General features: G+C 35.8%; 1 non-coding gene across 1 annotated transcript; it reads left to right on the top strand.

Annotated features, from left to right (window-relative positions):
- The first annotated feature begins 10,499 nt into the window (after positions 1–10,499).
- LOC141716457 (small nucleolar RNA R71) lies at positions 10,500–10,606 on the top strand. The gene has a single exon (XR_012573167.1). It is a non-coding gene; the product is annotated as a small nucleolar RNA R71 (small nucleolar RNA).
- Positions 10,607–23,679: the final 13,073 nt, after the last annotated feature.

The raw sequence follows: 23,679 nt of genomic DNA, 5'->3' as shown, positions 1-23,679 counted from the left end.
GCAAGACAATCTCAACAGCTAGCAAGACTTTCGGTATGACAATCAAATGAACTAGCAAGACTATCTCCTCCCAGTGTAACTTTCGGTGAGACTATTGAAAATGGCCTGGCATGACAATCGATATGACAATCCTGATTGTAATGCTAGTTCATTTTCAATTGTCTTGCTGATTTAATGCAGATTTTAATCCAATTAAAATTCTGAAAAACCTTAATATTAATTCAGAATTAATTAATCAATTAATTCAATTAATCAATAAATTAATCTTTGCAGATATAATTTATTTTCTTAATTAAATTATATGACTTAATTAATTAATAGAGAATTAATATTAATCTTGAGCAGCAACCATTCTTCTAAAAATCTTCTGAAAATCACTGTCAATTATGAATCAATTCCACCACTTCAATGTTGACACTCGATGTACTGTCTCGTTCATGAGTGACTAACTTCTGTGACGTTTCTTCATATCTTGACTTTGACACTTTGATTTTCTTCAGATTAAATCCTTGTAATTATCTGATACCCTGACGAGATCTCTGTCACTTGATTAAATCCACAATCTTGATTTGCATCACTGAGGCTTGATCAATTTCTTGAACTTCTTCCAGTGAATTAATTCCTCAAGTCTGTAGATGAACCTTGTCTCTGAATCCTTTAACAGATATTACTTTGCGAGATCTCTTTGACGGTAGATCCACTATTTACTTATTACATTCTTATTTGAGTTGAGTTAAATCCTCGAATATACAAATAGGCTATGAAATATGCCTTACAATCTCCCCCTATTTGTTTGTTAGCCAATAACACACAAATACCTAGAGGATAACTCAACTAACAAATAAGAAAAAGATATAAACAGAAATGCAAAGTAAATAGCAGAAAAGTTGTGGATAACATTTAACCTTTTCCAGATTCCAAATAGATGTTCCTCTAGACTGAACATATCTTCAAGTAGTTTCATCTTCTTTTGTACAACCACATTTCTTGTTGAGAAGCACATATCTCTCTTGCTTCTCCCCTTATGAGAATCAACTGATTAAAGAAGATCACCTTGGTTTACCACATCTCCCGTACAATAGGATCCGCAGATAAAAAACCAATGGTACTCCCCTTTTGAAAACAGTTTCTTCCCTTACTAGAAAATCACCTTGTGTTTACCACCTCTCCCGTACAATAGGATCCGTAGTTACAAACAACAATGGTGTGGTGTAGTGTACATATGTAGGATCTTTTTCTTCCTCCCTGCTATTTCTCCCCCTTAGTTGAGGAATCCTCCAAACTATTACTTAAGCTTTTATCTCCCCCTTAAAGAAGGAATGTATGCCATCGTCTGAAGGAGTTCTCATATTTCACTTGGTTGGAAAAGAAATAACAAGTAGTTTCTCTTTCTTCCTCACTGTGAGTGTGTGATTCTGTTTAGTGTACCTCACATGTATTTCACTCTTCTCTCCACTCGTGTTTACACTCATTCTCACAAGTGTATCACTCTTCTCTCATAGCTCCAACATTCAGCTGTACCTGCAAGGAAAATCACCTTAGCCATCCTTAAGGAGGTCACAGGTGGTGCAATGGGAGTTCACAAATCCCCATCCTTGTTAAACTCGTCAGATGAATCTGAGTCATAATTTACAAGTTGCTAGTTTCCCTTTTAGGGTTCCAGATTTGAATTCTGGGAAGGTAAACAATGATCCAAAGAATTTAGCATAAAGATCAAGGTTCCCTTCTAATGTCTGTAAAGACATTTCCTTGTGACTCATCAGGTAATATCTGAATCATTGTCAACAAGTTGCCGATCTGCACCTATGTCAGATCCACTATCCGCAGATGCATCTAGGGGATTTAAGCCTGGGGAGGTAGACACTGACCACTGACATATAGCTTTTGGATCAGTATCCTCTCCTAACACCTGTAAAGGCAATTGGTCCATTAACGAACCTTAAACAATCGAATCTGACCTTAAAATGGTTGAAACTCTTATTTCTGTCAACTCATCCTTTGTGTGTGTAACCTCTCCTTGTGCATCAAGAATTGTTTATGTTTGAAGTGGTGACACTACATCGGATGCCTTGGACGACAGGCAAAATTCAATAGACGCACCCTGTTGAGAGAATGAATCTAGTAACTGTTTTTGTGCCTTTTCAGCCATTACATCTTTTTGAGAAGATGTATGGGGGCTAGCAGTTGTCTCGGTTTAAATACTACTCATCTATGTAGGAGACAGAGCTACTGGGTTGACTACAGAACCTTCCTTATGTGGTGCACTAAGGCACTATCTCCCTCACGCTCATTCATACTACATTTAGTGGTAAGAGAGTGTTGGTTGGTTCTGTTTCTGTGTTTGTCTTTTACAGTCTGGGATAGATGTTGTGGGTTTTCAACCTCATGACTGTCAATGAAAGAAAGTCATTGGAGACTGAACCTGTATCACAGAACATATGGTAATAGAGAGAAAATGATTTACAATAGTGATTTCAAAAGATTTTACATGACATAAGAAATCACTAATGTATAAAGAAGTTTGAGTTCAATGATAACATTATCAATATATCACTACACATATAAAACAATATGATTGTGCCTAGTGATAAGAGAGTTATAAATATGACGACTCTACTAGTTCATATAAAATTATAACTTCTGTTAGAGTGCCATACCATGTCCTTGACGATTGCTTGAGTAGTACACTAGTTCATACCAACCTGAAGTGAGACTGTGAAGAAGAGATTGCATAGTCCAATAGATCTGCAGCTGCAAAGTCCATGAACTGTGGTGCACTGACTTCCTCTTTTGACTCAGCAACCAGGAGTACACTTGTACACATCTTACTAGAGTCCAATTCCAAGTGTAATGTGCAGCAGGTGCCTGATATGTCGTAATATTCTCAAGTCTCGTCACTGGTGCTATATGTTAGATACTGCTTCCTGATAATAACCTAGCACAATATACAAAATTTCACTGATAACATATCCAGCTTGCAAACAGCCATATCCCTCAGATAAACCTTTGCTGTTATCTCCAAAGGTAACCATGGGGCCAGCTTTCTCAACCATATTTGATAGCAGGGCTCTATCTCCGGTCATATGTCTTGATGATCCACTGTCAAGAATCCACACTACCGGTTATACCTGTTTAATGCCCTGCACTACAAATGGATTAGACCTTCTTCGGAACCCAAACTTGGTTGGGCCCGGCATACTTGTAGAATTGTCCTTTGTTAGGAAAAACAACATTTTTAATTTTAATTTTCTCAACTTTCTCAATGACTGAACATTTGACCTTGTAAACAGCCTTAACAAATTTCTGTTTAAGCTTAGGCACAAATGTCTCCTTTCTAGCCTTAGAAGGACTGGCAGTCTTAGACCTATCATGCTTCTTGTTATTCACATGCTGACGAGGAGTAGTCTTATCATTAGAAACATGCTTACCATTAAAATAAGCATACATCATATTAAAAGCACAAGACATACAATTAGAAACACCACATGCTTTATGAGAGTGATTAACAGCGGGCAATTTATGCATGGTAGACATGGCATTTTTATTATCCAGCTCATGTGTGTCTGAGTTAGTCTCAGTTGCTTTCACAACTTTGACTGGAACTTTCGACACACTTGACTTGGAAACAACCTTCTCATTAGCAAGATCTTCAGCACGTATTTCTTCTTGAATAACAGAAGAGGTCGCATCAAATAGTTCAGCAATTGATGGTTTATAGAGGGGTTCATCAACACCCTTAAGCACATGTGGTACTTCCCTCCCTTTAGCACAGACACGAGGAGGGGAGTTTATGCCTAATTCTCCAATAGCAACATTGTAATCATAACCTATTCCAGATGTTTGATTAACAGATTGCTTACTGTAGAACTCTTTAGCCTTCGAACAAGAATTGAAGTAGGCTTTAACCTTAGTCTCAAGACCGGTGATCTTGCTTTGAGAATAGTTTTGAGTTTTCTATAACAGTCAACTCTATTCTCTAGAAAAGATACTTGTTCTTTTAATTTGTCTTGATTAATGTGCACAAGTCTTAATTCATTGACCTCTTTCTCAAGGTCTGTGATCTGTAAACTTAACAGTTTATTGTCACGACGTGCACAATCTAAGTTACCTCTTAGATGATAAACCATTTCAGCATCAGAAAGTTTTACCTCTATTCTTGATGATGAAGCTTTTCCATCAATAGCCATAAGAGCAAGATTTCCTTCATCTTCATCTTCACTGTCAGTATCATCCCAGCTTCTTCCCTTTGCCAGATAAGCCCTTTCAGAGTTCTTTCTTACTTGCTTTGGCTTCCTACATTCTGTGGCAAAGTGTCCCAACTCATTGCAGTTATAGCATCTAATGGTGCTCCGATCAACCATCCCTGTTTTGTATCCACCACTGCTAGTGTTAGAGGATGAAGATCCACCTTTCTGGAATTTTGTTGTAGTTGGACTTGTACTTAAGCTTGGGATTCCTCTTGAATCTGACATGGGAGAATCTCTTGACAATTTGGGCCATTGACTCGTCTTCCAATTGCTCCAGCTCTTCCAAGGAATAAAAATCATCACTTGATTGATTTGTAGTAGGAGGATCATATTCTGCTACTAACATATTTTCCTCAGCCTTGGAACACTGTACCATTCTCTCCAATTGTTGAGATTGCTGTTGTTGTTGACCTTCAGCTACAAGTGCAGTAGATGTGCTGACCATTCTATCTTTCCCGTAGACTTCCTTTTGCTGAATCTGCTCCAACTCATAGGTTTTCAACACACCATAGAGTCTATCCAAAGAAATCTCACTCAGATCTCTAGCTTCTCTAATGGCAGTGATTCTATGTTCAAGATGAGTTGGCAGTGTTAAAAGAAACTTTTTGTTGACTTCCCTGATTGAATAATATTTCCCATTTATGTTCAGGTTGTTGATCAACGCATTGTACCTCTCAAACACTTCAGTAATTCCTTCTCCTGGATTTGATTTAAAATATTCATACTCAGAGGTTAGGATCTCCAACTTGTTCTCCCTAAATTCCTCTGTGCCTTCATTAATCACCTCAATAGTTTCCCACATGTGTTTGGAATTTTTACAGTTCATCACATGTCTGTTCATCAAGGGATCAAGGGAATCAATTAATATTAATTGAAGGCTGGCATCCAAGGAGGTTTCATCTTTTTCAGCTGGAGAAAAATCCTCAGGATCTTTAGGATAGGTTCTGGCTTTGGTGATCACAACATCATCTACTATCACCTCCGGTTCAATAACCATCGGAGTTCTTATCCCCTTCTTTAACAAGTTTGAATATTTGGGATTTGCCACTTGTAAAAATAAGAGCATCTTCTTCTTCCACATAATATAATTCTCTTTATCAATTTGTGGAATTTTAACGGTTCCAACTTTTTGTGAAGTCATTATGAATTTTTGAATGAATAAAAATTCAAGGAGTTGAAAAATCACAAAAGTCTAGGATCTTGATTTGTTCATTAATCAGAAGGCTCTGATACCAATTGTTAGGTCCCAATGTGTTTGTAGAAGGGGGGGTTGAATACAAACAGTACCGAATAATCGAATTAAATGCGGAATAAAAAATGTGAAACAAAATTCAAGTTAAATAAAAATATTATCAAACTTAAAAGGTGTTACAACAACTGTATCGATTATAAGGAATTAATCTCAAATTAATTATCACAAATCTAGAATAAATTCGACATGAACTTTTTCTATTTTTGTAATAAAAAGATTCAAATGCTAAACGCAATTTGAGATTAAGTTCTAGGGATTTTGATCCGCTAGATTGTTACACAAGAACAAGAGAATGATTTCTAGTTGATTGGATTTAACATTACAAACTAGAAATTCTGATCTTGAATTAACAGATAAGATGAAATATTTGGCTACTTTTTCTCTCTATATGTTCTTGACTTCTTTTCTGTTGAAAAATTAATTCTTGAATGGCTGCTTCTGTCTTTTTAATCAATCGACAGAATGGAATGAACTGGAATGACAATCCCATAGCTGGTAGGAATTTCGGTGAGACTATCCTTTGAACTAGCAAGACAATCTCAACAGCTAGCAAGACTTTCGGTATGACAATCAAATGAACTAGCAAGACTATCTCCTCCCAGTGTAACTTTCGGTGAGACTATTGAAAATGGCCTGGCATGACAATCTGTATGACAATCCTGATTGTCATGCTAGTTCATTTTCAATTGTCTTGCTGATTTAATGCAGATTTTAATCCAATTAAAATTCTGAAAAACCTTAATATTAATTCAGAATTAATTAATCAATTAATTCAATTAATCAATAAATTAATCTTTGCAGATATAATTTATTTTCTTAATTAAATTATATGACTTAATTAATTAATAGAGAATTAATACTAATCTTGAGCAGCAACCATTCTTCTGAAAATCTTCTGGAAATCACTGTCAATTATGAATCAATTCCACCACTTCAATGTTGACACTCGATGTACTGTCTGGTTCATGAGTGACTAACTTCCGTGACGTTTCTTCATGTCTTGACTTTGACACTTTGATTTTCTTCAGATTAAATCCTTGTAATTATCTGATACCCTGACGAGATCTCTGTCACTTGATTAAATCCACAATCTTGATTTGCATCACTGAGGCTTGATCAATTTCTTGAACTTCTTCCAGTGAATTAATTCCTCAAGTCTGTAGATGAACCTTGTCTCTGAATCCTTTGACAGATATTACTTTGCGAGATCTCTTTGATGGTAGATCCACTATTTACTTATTACATTCTTATTTGAGTTGAGTTAAATCCTCGAATATACAAATAGGCTATGAAATATGCCTTACACTTTATGATGAGAGCCTTTCCTTTGCCTTTCTTTGAGACAGCCACTTTGGGGGATTTCTCCTCAGCCTTAAGAGAAACTGTTCTTGACTTTCTCCCATGCCTCTTGCTTCTTTGATCCATCTCAAGTTCATGAGTTTTGAGCATACCATAAATTTCATCAAGAGTAGTTTCATCAAGAGCATAGTTGTCTCTTATAGTAGTTGCCTTCAAATCCCAACTTTCAGGAAGAGCTAAAAGGAATTTAAGATTAGTATCTTCAAGATCATATTCCTTATCCACCAGTGACAGATCATTCAAGAGTTTGACAAATCTGTCATATAAACCAGTTAATGACTCATCAGGTTTTGAGTCAAAGTGCTCATACTCTTGAGTGACTATAGTCCTCCTGTTCTTCTTAATTGCATCAGTTCCCTGGCATCTTGTCTCCAAGGCATCCCATATCTCCTTTGCAGTCTTGCAGTTAATTACCCTGTTTGACATGACATTATCAATGGCATTATGCAGCAAATGTCTTACCTTTGCATCCTTGGAAATAGATGAGATATCTTCAGCTGTATATTCACTTTTCTCCTTTGGTACGGTCTTTGCTGGCTGATCTGCAACTATAACAGAGAGCTTGGTTGGCTTATGTGATCCTTCTTTAATTCTGTCAAGGTATTCTGGATCTGTAGCTTCCAGAAACATAGTCATCCTCACTATCCATATGGGATACTCAGAAGGTCTCAGTATGGGAACCCTAATAGTCTCATATCGATTATGGATTTTAGTTTTTGGAGTTTCTTCAGTTTTGGTGGGCTTGGTTGGAGTTTGTTCTTCTTCAGACATGAGCTCGGATACCACTTGTTAGGTCACACACACTATAGAAGGGGGTTGAATACAGTGTATAATACAATCAAATCGAATTAAGAACACAAGTATGAAACACAGAATAATCTTATTAATAACACAGTATTACAATGGAAACGTCCTCTCTCAGTGATGAACAAATATCACGAGAGCTGCTAGGGTTATAATGAATAATATTCTGGATTAAGATAACATATATAGTGTAAACCCTATGATGTGTTTATATAGACACATAGTTACAAGATAATCTTCTAATTGATATCGAATATAAGTCTGCATCCTAAAATAAATCAATTAGTTATCTTTTCTTCCAAGTTTTCCATTCTTCATAGAATTCTTCTCCATGCATATCTCTTCTTGTTTTAGTCTTGATCTTCTTTCCTTTCAATCAACCGCCTTCCTTATCTGAATGTCTTCTTAAGTCCTGATATTATCTTCTGATAAATATCTTCTGATATCTTAAGTTTTGATAACTTAAGTTCTGATATCTTAAGTTCTGACTTCAGGATAAGTACTAATTTCCAGTTAAGTCCTGATTTGTCATGTAAATCAAGATCTAAAAACTAAACACAAATCACTATTAGACATGACGTCATAAATATATCTAACAGATAGATACACATAGTTTGAGGCATTCAAATCCAGAAAGTAATAATAAAGTAAGGCCCAATTATGCATGGGAATGAGACGAGTGAATACCGAGTAGAGGTGAACGTAGAATGGTGATTGAAAGTTAAAAAGTGGATCAATTGAGACAAGTATTCTTAAACCTCCTTTTTATACATTGCAAGTATTTCTTCCCTGCAATTACTCTTAATTATGCAAGTACCTTTCATTATTGTTCCTTTATTATTGATTGATCTCTTGAGCAAATACCTATTATTCCGGGTTATTTGCGAACCCTGAATCGGGATGTTTTGAAATCAAAATGATTTGATATCAAAATACTCTACGGACTGGATGGTTACGACAAGGGCCAGGGATGGACTGGACCCTAAGGGTCGGGGTGGACCAGACCCTTTATTTATTGGGCCATAGTGACTGGGTACCCGAATGGATCTATACAGGTAGGTATAGATCTGCACTATATCCTGACTGATCAGCAGGGTATGAGTGTGAATGATGGTTCTAGTGTCCAGTCTAATTTATTGTTAATCTCCATTAACGACATTCTTTCTTGAAAAATTTTATGATTACAAAACCAGACAAAGACCTGATTCAAGAAATATATCATTGAATTGCTCGTTACTTTTGATTTATGATTGAGGGCTAATAAAGGCCAATATTTTACTCGCTCAACTACTTTAAATAAATAAAGATGGTTATAATTTTTTTTAAAGATTGTGTCCGGGAATTTCTTTTGGTATTGATACCTGAAAACCAATTATGATACTTGTAGGGCATTTTTGGCTCACTCTTGCTTTGTGAATTCTTATTTCTTTCAGTATCGAATGAGGATAAAAGTGAACATCTCTTAATAGACAGAAAAACAAGAGAGATCCCAGCTGCAAGAGGATGGAGATGTTAGAATGAATAAGACAGGGGAGTTAGTAAGAGGTAATAAAATTGTATTTAGTTGTTATAAATTTTAGAAGGTTAAATTCTTATTTCTGACTACAACTTGTAAATGATCCGGATTTGAGGGGTGATCCGTACATTTATTTGAATATACAGGTCTATATTATTTAAAGTTATTTAGTGACACCCAATCCTGACCCCAGATTTGGGAATGTTACATAAACCATGGCAAGAGTTGGAACTTGTTGCTACAATTCTTAAGGTAACTAACTCTGTAACTGCCATATGGTCTGCATTTTTGAAGAACTTAATACAGTTGAAGCAGAGAGGGATGACTTACAAGTCAAACTACATTCCAAAGTACATTGATCAAACTAAATATGCTGTATATATGCCTATTGGAGAAGCCAAAGTGGTTAAGTCTTTGGGAAGAGAAGATCTAACTTTTAATCCTGTTGGAAAGAAGATTGGATTTCTGGAACTGGATGATCTATCTCTTGGAAATTCAAAGCTAAATGATCTCAGGACAACAATCTATCAAAATGATGAATCAACAAATGAGCTAGAATATATCAAATAGAGGATGCAATGTTACTTGGATGTTATGGAAGAAAATCTATTTAGGATATTCTTTAAAGAAGCTGAAGACTGTGTTAGAGTTCAGAATTAAAGATAAAGTCTGATAATCACTGATTGTAAGTATGTATATATTTTATTTCTGCATTTAGATAGTTTTTCATATCATCAATTAGAACTTGAACATAATTACATAATGCACAAGTTGGGGGAGATTGTTAGAAGAAATTGATGATATCAGTATACAAACTATCAGAGTTTATTATCAGTATTTGATATCAGGATTTATGGAAGGTGACGTCGTTAGTATCTGTCTATCAGTATTTAATGATCGACATTTAACGATCAGTACTTAGTCACATCAGTAGATATCAAAAAAGGAAAGGGATTGCAGAATTCAAGGCGGTGAAAGACTTTACTTACAGAAGCAATCATACATGGATATGTATTAGGATTCCTAATTGAAATAGAATAGGATTCCTTATTGATTGTGTAACTGTGCACTATATAAGCACAAATTAGGTTTACACTATATGTGTTATGAATTGTTATATCTTTCAGATAACCTAGCAGCTCTCAAGGATAATTATTCATCCTTTTGAGAGAGTACTTTTGTAATAGTTTTTATTTGATTAATATAAAAACTGTTATTATGTTAAGCTTTATCGAATTGTTTGTATAAACTCTATTCAAGCATGGGTCTAGATTGTGCTCCCAACCCATTATAAAAGCAGTTGATAATCATCTATTTAGGCATTCCATGATGAGGACACTTTCTAAGCATCTCCTTATAACGATCCCAAGCTTCACATAAGGACTATCCTGATTGCTGCGCAAATTGAGTAAGAGCGTTTCTGATTGCAGTTGTCTTTGCCATAGGGAAGAATTTATTAAGAAACTTTTGAGAAAGATCTTCCCAAGTAGTAATAGAGCCTGGTGGTAGAGAATGCAACCAACACTTAGCTTTATCCCTCAGAGAGAATGGGAAAAGCCTCAGCTTAACAGCATCTTCAGAAACATTGTTGAATTTCAAAGTGTCGAGGATCTCGATGAAATCTCTAATATGCATGTTGGGATCTTTCGTTGGAGAACCCTCAAACTGAACTGAGTTCTACACCATCTGAATTGTGCTAGCCTTGATTTCAAAAGTGTTAGCCGTGATGGCTGGTCTAACAATGCTAGACTGAATATCATTGATAGTCGGTTGAGAGTAATCCATCAAAGCCTTCGGATTCGCTGCTGGTTCTCCCATTGCAATAACAACTTCTTCTTCAACTTTCTCCTCAACAAAAACTTCTTCAACTACTTCCTCCGCTTTATCTAGTATTCTCTTGCGAGATCGAGAAAGCGTTAGCATACACGCTCTCTAGAGTACCTGAAACACAACAAGCAAACAAGTAAGTAAAATATCCGAGTCAGTGAACTTTAACGACCACTGATGTCAAGCACATAAACTAAATTTAACACCGAGTCCCCGACAGCGGCGCTAAAAACTTGTTAGGATGAAAACACGCGCTAAAATTACACGCAAGTATACGCATTCGCAAGTAATATAGAATTCTTTCTAGTTCGTTCCCACATAGACTGGTTTAGGTTAAGTTTAATTTATGCAGTTATGCAACAATGATATGGCTACCGTTCAATGCTAAGACAAATAACAAATTGGGTTTTTGATTAAACTAAGAGATTATATTAATTAACATTAACTAAGAGAATTAAATTGAGGTTGAATTACTTATATGAGACAAACATAGGATTCTAACTTTATTAAATACTTCATTCAAAGTTATTCTTCTTAACCTTAGCATGCAATGGTGATGATAACTAATCAAATAACATAAAACTAGTAAATGCCAACATTCGTTGTACGAATACCCTACTACCAGACATCCACAAAAGAGATAGAAGCTGAATAGTCACCAATTATGTTGAGACCCTATATGTCTATAGAATTTGACAACATAAAGGTTTAATGTGCAAGTTATCTATCGTGATTACACAGGGCAAGTAAGATGGTTAAAATTACCTATGAATCATGCATAATGAATACATGAACCTATGCTAGCATGGCAAGTTCTAAATCTCTATATTCATTGTCGCTTCAATAAAGATTAACATGCTACCTTATAAGTTTGCGACGCTCATAAGATGAATAAGCACAACCAATACTAGGACATCATATAATCACCACACATTAAGATAGCGAAACAAATTAACTATTGAAATCCATAAGTAAATCCGTTAGAACCCCACGATAACGATTAGTTCATAACCGAACTCATCATCACCGTGGGTTCCGATGAAAGCATGGTATAATAAACTAAGTCTTTATAAACTGAATAAATAAGCAAAGTACGTTAACAAGAGTATTAGGTTCAGCAATAAAGAACACGAGCATCCAAGATTACTACTTGAGCAAAGAATCACAAGTAAAAACAAGCTTTTCTTCTCCTTCGTTGAATTTGTGCTCCTAGGTCTTCTCGTCATCTTCTTATTCCTCTATGTTATGAAAAACGTCTTTAATGAGTCTTTATATAGCAGCCCAAACCATCCAAAAGCCCAGCAGATCACACTTCTATTCAATTCAGGAATCTCAGAATTTGACTCGGCGCGGCCGCCCTAACATTCCGTAAACTGAGCGCGGTCATTCTGAACTTGGTCGCGGCCACCCTGTGCTTCTGCCAAACCTTAATTTTCTTGCTTTCTTTTGTTGGTTTCTTTGCGCATTTGACCGAGGCTCCTACCTAACACTCTTCTAGCATAAAAACAATGTAAAAACCTTTCCTTCTTCTGATTATTCCCTGAAATGCAAAACACTACAAAAACACATCAAATACACAAATAACTTGAGTACAAACACCAATTCGAGCCTTTATGAAGCATTCTTAAGTGGACATAAATGCCACTTAACACACACCCAAACTTGAATCGATGTTTATCCTCAAGCATAAATAGACTCAAAGAATAAAAAATTAAACGGATGAATGCAACTAACATGAATGCAACGATCCTCTCAGATTAACTAAACCAACCAATAAGCAGCATCTCAACGAATGCAATTAGTCACACAAAGTTCAATCAATTCCCATAAATCAACTCACAAACCAGAAACATGTGTGTGCAATTGCTTAACAGATATACTTTCACAACTAGATTAATAATCATAACTCAGCACTCATCAAGGCAATCACAAGATTATAAACAGAATACACGATAAACTCAAAATGATTGACAACACTTCAATCTAATCGGAGTTATAAAAGGATTCATGCTTTTATTTATAACACATAACAAACATAAATATGCTTATTTGATCGTGCAATGAGTGAGGTTCACAAAAGACTTATGCAATAATACCCATATAGCGAGCATTAGGTTAGCGGATCCCAAACTATAAAAACCTTAGGTCACTAGGCACAAAGTCCCCTAGAACTTAATAACTCGAGTATTAAAGAGCTCACTCGTGATCAATTATGCGTAACACATATTTTTTTTCTTTTTTCTTTCTTTTTTTTCTCTTTTTTTTCTTTTTCAACAATTTCTGAACGAGTGCGTTTCGCTCCATTTCACTCAACCCTAGACTACTCATATAAATATGAGCCTGCTACTAGCCATTTGACACCTAGCCACAACTAGCAATGAAATCTAATATTTTTCTCCAATTTTAAAAATCCATGTTATTTCATCACTAAGAGAATATCCTAAATTATAGACATAAACAAGTGATTGAACCCTCAACATACAACAAGCCATGATCATGATCTAGCACTCAAGAAACCTATGACACTTAGTGAAAAATTTATTGTTTCAAGGATGTAAATCAATTCGCTAGGACTTAACATTCCTTTATATGACATCACTACACTCGAATCAATATCACAAATTAATCGAAAAAGCAACTTAAGGGATCATGATATAATGCAAATGCAACTATATGTAACATACTATTATGATAACAAAATAATAAAAAAAATATGAAAAAATAACTCCATGACAAATATGCAAACTATATGAACTAAACTAACATGAATATGCAAATATATGGACTCACACACACACACATATTCCTTAACTACCAACCCTAAACTTAAAATTTTCACTGTCCTCAGTGAAGCTAATAGTAAGGAATCAAGGCATACATACTCGGAATCAGGATGGTCATCACCCTCCGTGGGTGGAGTGTCAGGAGGAGGGTACACAGAATCCTCGCCAAATACTAGCCACTAAATATATATCCATGTGGCTCTAAAAGCTGTACCCAACGCCTGGGTAAGATCCTGTGCAAACCTGTTATGGATGTCATACATTGCATCCATCCACCTCACCAAGCGCCTATACTATGCTGAACTCAAACCAGCATTGTCCTCTACCTCCGCCTCATGCTACAGCTGCAGCTGCGAAGGACCGGCCTCACCCGTCTGATGTCCCCATGCCGCTCTGCACACCTGAGAAAAACCACCAGCATATGTCTGATCGGCTGGCTGGCCACCCGGAAAATGATCATAGGTGTAGCCAAGCCACTTCTCGTCAGCCTTCCCACAAAATCACTCATGCATCACTGCGATCGTCGAACTGTCAATAGGGGCACTCGGTAACTGCAGCTGCTCATGTGCGGGCCAATGAAATCCAACCGCCACACAGAGCTTTGTCACAATCGAAGCATAAGGGATAGAACTCGTAGTGCTCCCACGCAGAAACCTCAGAATATTTTGATAAATAATGGAGCCAAGATCCACATAATCGCGTTACAAAATCCCTCACAACAACTTTGCACGATCCACAGTAACATCGTGCACATGTGAAGAAGGCATGATGTTCGCACTGATAAAAGAATTCCATGCACGAGCAAACCTATTCATGCATGAGGCAGGGAAAGTGGCATACTCGTTCGAGCCCCTCTTGAACTTTCAGTGAAATTTCGAGACACATAGCGTAGGAACAATCAAGTCCAAGTCAAAATCCTCCCCGGTCTTAGTCACCCAATCCTCCTGAGCCGGCTGTCTCTCGGGCTGGTTAATCACCCGATGAATAGCCTCAGGACTGTAATCCACCGTCAATCCCCTCATCACCATAAACCCATTCTTATCCGCCTTCACGTTCGCATAGAACTTGCGAACAATACTCATAGGCACAACAGTAAGTGCCTGGCAAAAAGAAACCCGACCCATCTCCAAAATCATCTCAAGTAGCCTACCATCCTTACCCGATGGTAGAAAACCCCTCTCTTTAGCTATCTGCTTCGTCAACAGCCTCGTATATTCCGCTTCAGCCTCCGGAGTAGCAAACCTAAGCCTCGTACCCCCAACACTCGAAGAATCGGTGGTGCTGCTACTAACTTGAGTCCTTGCTCTCTTTGGTGCCATTGGATTTGAATAAGTTGAGAAAAGAGAAGTGTATAAGAGAGATTTAGGTTTGAGAATTGAAAAATATGGTGGAGATGATTGTGTATAAGTGTATGTATATATAGAGATTGAGAATTATAATTAGAATAAAAGTGGGCTAAGAATATGGGATAAGTGGGGATAATAGGTTATAAAAACTGATAAGGAGAAGAATTAGGGTAGTGGGAAGAGTGGGAATCGGCTGGGGTTTTTATTTTTGTTTGAATTTTCATTTTTCTGCTCTCTTTTTTCTTCTATAGAGGGTTAGCGCGGCCACCCCGCCAAGTAGCACGGGCGCGCCGTGTCTCTGGAGTTCCAGCGTGGTTGCCCCACTTCCCAGTGCGGGCGAGCGCAGCTTCCGTTTTTTCAGCGCGGCCGCCCCTCCAGGAAGCGCGGGCGCGCCGTGCTTCTATAAAAAGAAACCCTGTTTTTCTGATTTTTTTGTCTTTTCTTCTGCTTTTTTCTTCCTTCTATCTTGTTTTCTTCCTACTAATGTACAACAAGCTTAGGTTGCCTCCCAAGAAGCGCTTGGTTTATGTCGCTAGCTTGACGTAGAATTCCGGGATCAAGGGACAGTAAAACGGCACTAACCACCTCACGGTTTGCCATATTTCCATAGTAATGCTTCAAATGCTGTCCATTCACCTTGAATGCTTGGCCTGGATCATTCTCAAAAATTTCCACCGCTCCATGTGGAAACATAATTTTGATAACAAACGACCCTAACCATCTTGACTTCAATTTTCCAGGAAAAAGACGGAGACGAGAGTTGAACAAAAGAACTTGTTGCCCCAGCACAAATGATTTAAGCACTAGTCCCCTATCGTGCCACCACTTGACTTTCTCCTTATACATTTTGTTGTTATCATACGCCTGAAGTCGAAACTCATCGAGTTCATTCAATTGAAGCATCCTTTTCTTACCAGCTGCATCCATATCAAGGTTCCATTTCTTCAAAGCCCAATATGCCTCATACTCTAGCTCCACAGGCAAATGACATCCTTTACCATAAACCAATTGAAACGGTGACATGCCTAGCAGAGTCTTGAATGTTGTTCGATACACCCAAACAGCTTCATCCAGCTTCAAAGACCAATCCTTTCTCGATGGAAATATAAATTTCTCTATAATATGCTTGATCTTTCTATTTGACACCTCAACTTGACCATTAGTCTAAGGATGGTAGGCTGTAGCAATGTGATGATTCACATTATATCTTTGCATCATAGAAGTGAACTTGTGATTGCAGAAATACGATCCCTCGTCACTGATTATGACTCTTGGAGTCCCAAATCTTGTGAATATCTGCTTGTAAAGAAAATTAAGCACTACCTCTGCATCATTAGTCAGCAAACTTTAACTTCCACCCATTTCGACACATAATCAACTGCCAACAAGATATACTGATTATTGCAAGATGAGACAAATGACCCCATGAAGTCAATCCCCAAACATCGAAGACCTCAACCTCGAGTAGCACATTAAGAGGCATCTCATTCTTCTTTGACATATTACCAACACGTTGACAGCGATCACACTTCAAAACAAAATGATGTGCATCCTTAAACAATGTAGACCAGAAGAATCCAACTTGAAGGATACGAGCTGCTATCTTTTCTCCACCATAGTGGACTCCATAAACAGTCGAATGACAGTCTCGCAAGATTCCCTGCGTCTCACTGTACGGAATATATCTCCTGATGATTTGGTCAGCTCCTTGCCGAAACAAAAATGGCTCATCCCACATGTACCACTTTACTTCATAAAGAAACTTCTTCCTTTGAGTAGAAGTCAAGTCTAGAGGCATAATGTTTCTCACAAGGTAATTCACAATGTCTGCAAACCACGGTTCTTCTTCTTGTACCCCAAACAACTGCTCATCGGGAAAAGACTCATTTATCAAGGTCTTGTCATGTGAAGCTGTACTTGGATCTCCTAAATGAGAGAGATGATCAGCAACTTGATTCTCAGTGTAACAGCCCAAATTCGGGGTCAAGATTTGGTGTCACTAAATAATCTTTACATAATATAAAATATTATACAATGACCCCTTAATTACGGATCATTTACAGGTTATGGTATGAAACAAGAATCTGACCTTCTAAAATTTACAACAGCCGAGATACAAGTTTAAATACCTTTGTACTAATTCCCTTGTCTTATTTTTCTAACATCTTCATCCTCTTGCAAAGGGGATCTTTCTAACTTTTGTTGTCTATTAAAAGCTATTCATTTTTATCCTCATTTTTTCTGAAAGAAATAAGAATTTACAAAGCAAGAGTAAGCCAAAAATGCTCAGCAAGTATGTAACTGATTTCCAAGTATCAATAACAAAGGAACATTTTCCGGACAAAATTTTAAATAGTTTATGACCATTTCTATTTATGGGAAGTAGTTGAGCGAGTAAACATGGGCCGTTACTATCCTTTGATTATAAATCAAAAGTGACGAGCAATTCCCAGATTCATCTCCTGAATCAGGGTTTTGTTTGGTTTTGGAATTATAAAACTTGTCGAGAGAGAATGTCGTTAATGGCGATCAACAATGAATTAGACTGGAAACTAGTTTAACGTTCACACTCATACCCTGCTGATCATTAAGGATATGATATAGATCTATACCTACTTGTATAGATCCATTCGGGTACCCAGGCACTATGGCCTTAGGGTCCGGTCCATCCCCGGCCCATAGGGTTCAGTTTATCACTGGCCCTTATAGTAGCCATCCATCCCGTAGAGTATTTTGATGTGAAATCATTTTGATTTCGAAACATCTCGATTCAGGGTTCGCAAATAACCCGGAAGAATAGGTATTTGCTCAAGAGATCAATCGATAATAAAGGAACAATAATGAAAAGTACGTGCATAACTATGAATAATTGCAGCAAAATATAAAACATTTACTATTCTGAACTTAAAATAGGAATGAATTATTTGCAATATATTACGAGAAAAGTTAGGAATACTTTCCTTTATAAGCTTTAACCATTATTACTGGTTGACTTTGGTCCGATTTGAACGTTCGGCTTTATCATCAAACCACTAGCCTATTCTGGATACGATTATATCCCTTATGTCCTTTGATTGGAATCTTGTTGAGCCTGATGATTGACCACTAGGCTATTCTTAGTCCGATGTCAATCCTCAGGTTGTTCGATTAGCACCTACAGAATCGAAATACCCTAATTTAGATAGTCGTTTATGCTTAACACATTCTTTCTATCAAATCTACCCAGTCAATATAAAAATCCGACTCGTATTTATATGTATTATTGAAATACACATAACATTTAAGGTTCACATCTTCGAAATTCGGTTCGGTACTTATTTTCGGAAAGTACGTATACTCGTTGTTTTGAAAATAGTAGGGTAATTGATCATTTATAAAATATCTTGTAACAACACATAATTAGGTTCGTATAATATAATTATATATATTCGTTCTACGTCTTCGATAATTATAAGGTACGTTCCCGTATTTTCAGAATTAATTTCCCAGAAATCGGGCAGCGTCTCCTTTGTTTATCGGCCTACCCGTCGAATCATAATCGACGTCAACAATTCAACAATCAATCCAATTCGCAATCCCAAACACCGGTACAAATTTTAATAATAATATCCTATTTTTCGTTTCGAAATTAATTTTATAACTAATTTTATTTATTTATAATTTAGGACTCAGAATTAATCATCATCGTCCACTGTCGGCTCACAGAGGCTCCCATTTATAACGGATGTCTGACACGAGTCTCACCGATTAATTATTATAATCCCGCATGAATTTATTTAAATCACGAAATATTGATCAATTAAATCCTGCAGAAAATAAAATAAATAAATTAATAAATGTCCCCTAAGTTAGAACCGGAAAACAAAATAACCGGAATCAGGAACACCAAACACGCAGCAAACAGAACTAAGAAATTGGTTAGCACAGCAAATACACACAAACATATATATACAACACATAAACACAGGAGGCACACGCGCGGCAATAGGCGGCGGCGAAATTCACCGAAAAATAAAAAACGGCCACTTACCATAGCAGGAGGAACCAAAAGTAGAGAAAAGAAAGGAGGAAGGAAAGAAAACGAGAGAGAGTGAGAGAGAGAGAGAGAGAGAGGAGAATAGAGAGAAGAATCGAGATGAGAGAGAGACGCGCGTGGGGAGAGAGAAGGGAGAGATGAGAGATGAAAACAGGCTGTGGTGTGGGGATTTGTGTGTGTTTATGTTGTTTTTGTTTTGTTTTTTTATTGTTAGTTACTGACTCGTTTTCTTGCAAATTAACGAAGTAGCTGTGTGCCATAATTTGTCGAAAAATTACAAATTACATTCCAAAATTCTCGGAATATTCAAAAGTTATCAAAATAAAGTTTTCATTATTTTTAAATCATTTATGGAACGCGCATCAGACCCGCATTTAACGAATTAACGAACAAATGTGCGGGTGAATAAAATCCAGAAAAATTTATGAATAATTTTAAAATTCTCAAAATATTACAAACTTAATAAAATATGAGTTTCGTAATTTTTGAAGTATTCTAGAATTTAATATTGAATTTACACTTTAATACAATCATAAAATCATTTAGGGATAAATAATTGATGAAATATAGTTTTCTGAATTTTATAAATCCCTATAAAGTAATTAATAAAATTATAAATTAATAAAAATGATTTTATAGATAATCTTAATATTTATAAAAATAAATTCTTCATACAATCACTTTTAAAAGTGAAAATAAACCGATACGAATTCATAATTAATCACATAATAATCCTCGCATACTAGAGAGTCACATCCAGCTAATGATAAATACAACACTCTGCTGACAGAATCACAACATATTTTATTTATTTAATAATTCCATAATTACACATACATATTGGATCCGAAAATAGATTACTTAGCCGCTAAGTAACTATAAAAACGATATTATTTGATACCAGGTTTGGATAATTATCAAAACCGAACTTCTTATAAAACACTTTATACAAGGATAAAGTAATAATATCCCGTCGTTTGAGAATCCGGGTTTTATCGATCTATAAAAATGGTTATCGTGTCGAAAATTTTGCGCCGAGACTCATACGGGACAAACCGTACCCCGGATCGAGAAAGTCAAAAAACGGAAAGTGTTCAGAATCATCAGATTAGGTTAGGAAGGAGCTTTCCGAAGAGTTTCAGGTTGTAAAAATGCAAAAAACGGTTGAAGTTGGACGATTCCCAGTTTAATAAAATAGTTTTATAATTACTTAAAAATAACAATTATTAGTTCTATAAATCCTTATAAAATCATATAACAATCCAAAATTTTCCTGAAAAATACCAAAATTATCTATATTTTATTCTAGATAATTAAAAATTAAAATATCCTAATTTTATCATATATAAATACCCAAACATCAATATCAATCGTCAGATAATTCACCAAAATTCATATAATAATCATATAATAATTATTTATTGATAAAAATAATTACACGATATATCCCAGATATTACATCCTTCCCCCTTAAAAGGATTCTGTCCTCGGAATCATGCTAAGGGACAGATAATGATACTTTTTAAGTATCTCACTTATAATTTCTCAGGTTAATTTCTTACCCGAACAACTTTTTCATAAGCTTAAATTATCACTTTAATTACTACTCAACGGTCTTCTACTAACATCAAATTTGTCAGTTGCTCATGCAACCTAACTCAAGTCTCCACTCTATACATATGGAGCTAAATTACTCTTCCTAGTTATATACATATTAACATCTTATGAACTCGTATACCTGTGGCAACAAGGCCAACTCATTTACAACTTTTCGACTTATCTTACTGTCCCAAAAGACTAACTTTAATTTACACTAATCTTATTTTCTTTCTAATTCTAATAATTCATGCTCATGGATGCTTCCTACTTCCACTGACTGTTTTACTTCATTTTCCACGTATATCTTTAGTCAATTAATATGTCATGTGATTGCTTTCAATCGCATTCGAGACCCTTTTAATTGATCTCTTGTACTTTTCGTTCATCTGTGGATAATATATTGGGCTCAGGGCGTCTTTGGTTTCTAAACGTTCTAAATCGATAAAGAGAATCTCAACAATTACATTTAACTTACCACTTATTATTATACCTTAATTCATTTTCAATCACTATCGAATATATTTATCGCGCGAAAATCTTTTACTATTTAAAAGAAAATATATTAATCTAGATACCTTTCCCATATGCTTTAGTCTGGATTATTATTTATTTAGTTCTAGGGAGTCCCGATATAAAATTTGTTGCAATGTTTTTCTCTGACGTTCCGCCACATATAACGTTCATTCTTTTCTTCTCACCACATTATCAGAAAGTCATCTTCTACCTTTATGTCTTGTATCAGATTCTCGTAGTAACCTAAATTTCCCGAGTTGTCACGATTTAACCAACCCTTATCTCTTACTTCTGCCTTATTTGTGTTTATCTATTCATGAATAGTATATCTTATTTCGGTTCCGCACGGTTCATAGCATTTCCCACACTTTTGCCAACATATTAATCAAATCAATTGATTACAATTTATACTTGAATCTGGTAACATGCTACCCTCTCCTTGAAGCAATATCGAACTTACTCCTCGGTAAATATTTAACAATAAAAGGATAATCAGATTGATTAACCTATTCTTAGTAATTCAAATAACGCTTTCTTCGTCTCTGTTTCTCAAGTGATTCTGCTACCCCACTCCTCAACGAACTATATTCATTTAGAAATCATTCCAAGATCATGCCCACCGATATCTTTATTTAACCTTCCCTATTCAGTCGCATTCTCAGAATGAAATTCCTATCTCCAACTAGCGGCATTTCACTTCGTCCTTAAATCGGTTCTGGCACATCTGACGTTCATAACTTACTTATATTCTGAACCATTTTATACAATTTATTTATCATCCTTTTGATTCCACTTATTATCTTAATTAGTTTTCCATTCTCATAATTTATTGTCTTTTCTTACATAAGTAATTTCTTCTTCCTGATAGTATTAATCTATTCATTATTAGATAAGCCATCTCGGGTGTTAACACTGGAATGAAGGCTTTTTATTTGTAAATATTTAAATTATTACTAACAGACTCATCAAAATCCATTGACAGCTATTTCCTTAGCCTTACTTAAATAATCACTGATCACACGCACTTTTCCAATTAACTCCCATTATTTCTTATCTCATATTTAGCTCTCTCGAATTGGAGATATGCTTCATATTAGTAAGCGGTGCAATTTATTTGCCTTCTTCTTTGTTTGGACATTGTCCCCTCATTTCTAGTTTACATGTTAGCGCTACCAATTTTTATCATACGTCAGTTATTTATATTCGCAAGTTTTCTAATATTTCATAATAACTTTCATTACCTCATCCATCTGTGTGGATATACATTCACGTCCTTCATGGAGCACTATTACAGGTGATAAAATCTCTTTGTTCTATCTTGAACTTTCAGTTCTTGAAAACGTTCTTCTCACTAGCATATACCACTAACTTTCTACTCTTCTTGCTGATTGCAAAGGGCATATTCATCTAGATAAACCTCGCACAAACTTGCAGTAATATTGCGCTAATTGTATTAACTTCCGATTTCTATTAATATCTTTACTTCCTCCAAATTCCTAATTGCTTTGATTTCGGATCTAAAAATCATGTCATAATATAACTTAATCCAATTGGAATCGATTTCCAGTTAACTGACCATTAGTTGGTAAAGTTAATCAATTAACTCTTTTAATTGATCAATTAGACCAAGTGATGACTAGCTAAATAAAACCAAAATCCAATTACATAGAGTCAGTTTGGTCACAACAATCTTTTTCAAGAACCAAAATCGCAATTATTTGGAGTATCAATAGAAATCTTAATAACATATGAAAGTATACTTTTTCTCCTTAAAAGTAGGGTATTTCCTAGAAATTTGGGTAGCACTTCCCCTATATTATGGACTACCAGTCAGATTCGAGCCGACACTATCAATCAACCAAGCCATCCACAAGCACATCAATCCACTTCCATCCACCAAACTCATCATTTTACCATAATTCAGAATATATCATGTTGACCACCACATATACCACTAATTGACATAACATACATCTTGTTAGGTCACACACACTGTAGAAGGGGGTTGAATACAGTGCTTAGCATAATCAAATCGAATATAAGAACTCAATTAACAGAAAACAGATTGTATTCAACACAATAAACTTTGTTACAACATGGAACTGTCCTCTCTCAGTGATGAACAAATTATCACGAGAGCTTCTAGGGTTACAAAGAATAATAACTTCGATAATGATAACACTTATAGTATAAACCCTATACCTGTGTTTATATACTACACAGTTACAAGATAATGTTCTAATTGATATGGAATATAATTCTACTTCCTAAAATATATCAACTAGTTATCTTTTCTTCCAAGTATTCTATTCTTCATAGAATTCTTTCTTCATGCATATTTCTTTCTGTCTCAGTCTCGAACTTCTTTCCTTTCAATCAGCCGCCTGCCTTATCTGA

This window comes from Apium graveolens, chromosome 3 (assembly GCF_009905375.1).
Source record: "Apium graveolens cultivar Ventura chromosome 3, ASM990537v1, whole genome shotgun sequence".
Classification (NCBI taxonomy): domain Eukaryota; kingdom Viridiplantae; phylum Streptophyta; class Magnoliopsida; order Apiales; family Apiaceae; genus Apium; species Apium graveolens.
Note: the sequence above shows the minus strand (reverse complement) of the source record. Positions and strands in the feature narration are given on the sequence as shown.